General features: G+C 35.8%; 1 long non-coding RNA gene across 1 annotated transcript; it reads right to left on the reverse strand.

Moving 5' to 3' along the window:
- Window positions 1–540: 540 nt before the first annotated feature.
- On the reverse strand, window positions 541–2,516 carry LOC106952450 (uncharacterized). Its single transcript, XR_001425991.1, has 2 exons — window positions 1,954–2,516; window positions 541–1,822 (listed from the first exon to the last, which is right to left on the reverse strand). It is a non-coding gene; the product is annotated as an uncharacterized LOC106952450 (long non-coding RNA).
- Between the last annotated feature and the right edge of the window lie 889 nt (window positions 2,517–3,405).

The following is a 3,405-nucleotide window of genomic DNA, read 5'->3' on the forward strand; positions in this document are numbered from 1 at the left end:
TTCGTGTTCATTTTTTGAAATTGCACAGTGTGCTTTGCCTAATGCACTACTCCATAAGCTACTTGACTACTGTGAAAAAAAAACTGAATAGACAGGCTGGAGATGACTGCACCCTCTTCTCACTTGTAACTCAATATGAAGAAATGATATGTGCATGTAGCCCATGTTCTCTAGAGTTTATACAGTATAGTGGGAACTTTGAACTTAGTTTAAACATATTTAGGTGGCAAATTATAAGCAAGATTTAATTCACATTAACCTGTCTTAACCAAATTTAGATTTAGTTGTTGCTAAAAATTAACTTTCGCAGCACAGTAAGCAACACATACACCTTACTGACATGTCATAGATTGGAAAGGTTGTAGTATTTTACATCGGTTTTATCCTAAATATTTTTAGACCCTGTGATGCAAGTTTTGGATATCCCAGTTTAAATGTTAAGACACATTGTACGTTAAAGTTTTTCATGAGTGGAGCTCACTTTTTTCGAGAATCTAAGCTGAACAATGCTGAGGTTTTTTTTTTTTTTTTCCATTCTAAGCCTAGAGTGATGCAGTTCAACCAGTTCACAGAAAATATGTACATTATCATTCTTTTGAGAGGAACATTTGTTACTTTTTTTCAGAAAGGATGCACAGCTGCAGTCCAAGAAATAAGAATTAAGCAGAGTTGATCAAAGAAATGAGGCTGGAGCTTACTGCAATCTGTTGCTTCTAACATCTTTCTGAGACCATACATATAGGGTAAGACACCAAAAATAGCAGCACATATGTCGTCTACATGATTAAAGATTTTTTAGCATCAGGATTTTCAGACTTTGACTTTGCAGTTCTTCAAAAGCGATTACAATTGTAAACACAGACTTAATTAACCACCATTCAGTCAAAATCAGTGACTCATTTTTCATTCTGACGATAGTGGCCTTATAATATGAAAATGAAAGCAGGTGAGCAGAGAATTCAACCTCAACAGTGTGCAGGTTACATGAGCAGATAGAAGAGAGGAGAATAGAACAGATCTCAATGAGAGTTGGTACACGCTCTAGTCAATGTACTAACAGATGAATTATAAAAAGAGAGACATATTTTAGAACTGTAAAATAAGAAAAAAGGAACCTAAACAAAAGCGTGTTTATAATGGAGCTGTGTTGGTGGTGAACTATGAACATGAATGAAGATGAATTAAACTAGAATCTGTCCTCTCCAATGATGAATTGGCACAGATCAGATGGAAGGAAAAAAAAACAAAAAAACAGCAGCTTTGATAGTAAAAGCTTGACGAAACATAAAGGCTTCTTTCGTTTTACCTCTTTGATCATTCGCAACAAAATATTTGTTACGTAATATGAAAAACAAAAAGAAAAACACCAAGCATGTTAAATCAGACACAAGAAAAAATGTACAAATATGCTGAACTAGTGACTCATGTTTTATAAGCAGCATCAGTATTTTTAAGAGCATTAGAATAGATATTTAAATAAATAATAAACAACTGAGACTGATTCTCTTAGGACGCCTATAAAATAACAGACCTGAGGCAATACCATCAGCCGAAAGGCCATCCAGCTTGTCAGACTTGTTCCAATTGTGGTTTTGGAGCAGAGATCCACCAGAGACACAGGTCTCATTATTCTCACTTTCATTTGAAAAATACTTTGCAAATTCTTCCTTCCTGACTCCAGCTGCTGTCACTTATTGTGCCATCATTGAGCAGAACAGTTCTGGATGATAAACTCCATCTCTGCACATTTGCATATTCCCTCCAGAGTCACAAAGTCTGCACTGGCCCCAGCTGTCTCCACAGGTGAGAGGGCAGACCGTTACTGGAAGAAAAAAAAAAAAAAAAAAGTTTCTTGATAAGATAATTGCACAGACACAGCAATTAAGCGACATGGCCGAATGTGTTGTTTAAGGCTCCTGAATTTATGTAGTCAATTGTTGTGTGGTGCATTACCTTGACAATCTCTTTGGGCTTTAATTATTGGAACACTTAAAGTGTGTTGTGGAGTTCATCAGCGCTCCGTAACTCTCAACACGGGGCTGCCAAGAAAGAAACGAGTTAGTGGGCGGGGAGCAATTAGAGTGGAGAGCAGCTTCCACTCAACTCCTGTCCCACAGGAATTTTGTCTTCACATTTTGGTTCCAGTCAATAATTCAGCTGTTGGATTTAACCATTTGTCATCACATCACACTCCCCTCTGGCACTTTGACTGGCTCTTGGAGCGACCGGAGAAAAAGCAGAAAGGAGCTGTTGGAGTGAAACATTGCATCAACACCGGTCAGCTCGGAATAGAGGAAGTGAAAGGATTTTTATAAATTTCAAACGGAGCTAAAAAAAAAAAAAATGTTTTAAAGTTATTAATGTTAACATTGCTTTTCCAGCATCCCAGGTGGTTATTGCTTTGGGTCTTTTGATGTACTTCACACAGAAGTGTTACAAAGATATGCGCACTCCAGTTTCTAGATTTGATGTACTTTTCAGAATAAAACTTTTCAGAGTTTGTACTTGAAGAAGTTGAAGAGACAAAAGCAGTAGACTGAAAGCCAACTACTAGATTGACAGCTTGCTAACTAAACGTGACGCTTTAAGTTCCTTGCCGAAATTTTCAAAACACTTGAAGTTTTGTTTACTTTTTTTTGTCACCAGAAATTTGAATGTATAACTCAAAATAGTGCCCAGTTGTGAATATATATGTTCAGTTTATTTTGCAAACAAAACTCTGAAAAGTGTTGCATTAATTTGTATAAGATGTCTTTTACTTTGATAGCCGTAAGTAGAACAAGTTGCCTTTAGCACTGTTGAACTCATTATCTGCAAACCTCTCAAAACTACAGCTGTTAACATGAATTGGCAGAGGAGCTTTAATTCAAGAAGAAGCGAATAGGCCTCTTTTAACTCTGGAAGAGCTGCAGAGATCCACAACTCAGGTGGGAGAGTCTCTTGGATAATTCAGTTCTTTATCTACTGTTTTTTTGTTTGTTTGTTTGTTTTTTTAAGAGTGACCTGTTCTCACGTGCTGGGCATGAATTGTTCATTCTAATAAAACTTGGTAGCACATGTTCAATACACACTGCTCCTTCTGTTGTCCTCCTCACCCACCAGCAAACAAAATAAAGAAATTAAAAAAAAAGCCTGCAATAACTAGACATTAGGAGCAGATTCAAAGACCCAAACTCACTAAATTTTAGGCTCATCTTTAGTTGAAATGTTGTTGCAAAACTCAGTTTTTTTCCACCAATATAAACTGACATTTTGTAATTCAATGCAGTGAAAACAATAAAATCATATTTTAAGTTATACTTGCTAAAAAGTTTTTTTTTTTTTTTTTTTTTTTTTTTTTTTTTCAGGAATTTAATTTTAATTTTTTTCAAAAAAACCAAATTTTCCCCACACCCAGGGGATTTT

This window comes from Poecilia latipinna, unplaced genomic scaffold (assembly GCF_001443285.1).
Source record: "Poecilia latipinna isolate Pla-1442-1.1 unplaced genomic scaffold, P_latipinna-1.0 Scaffold516, whole genome shotgun sequence".
Classification (NCBI taxonomy): Eukaryota; Metazoa; Chordata; class Actinopteri; order Cyprinodontiformes; family Poeciliidae; genus Poecilia; species Poecilia latipinna.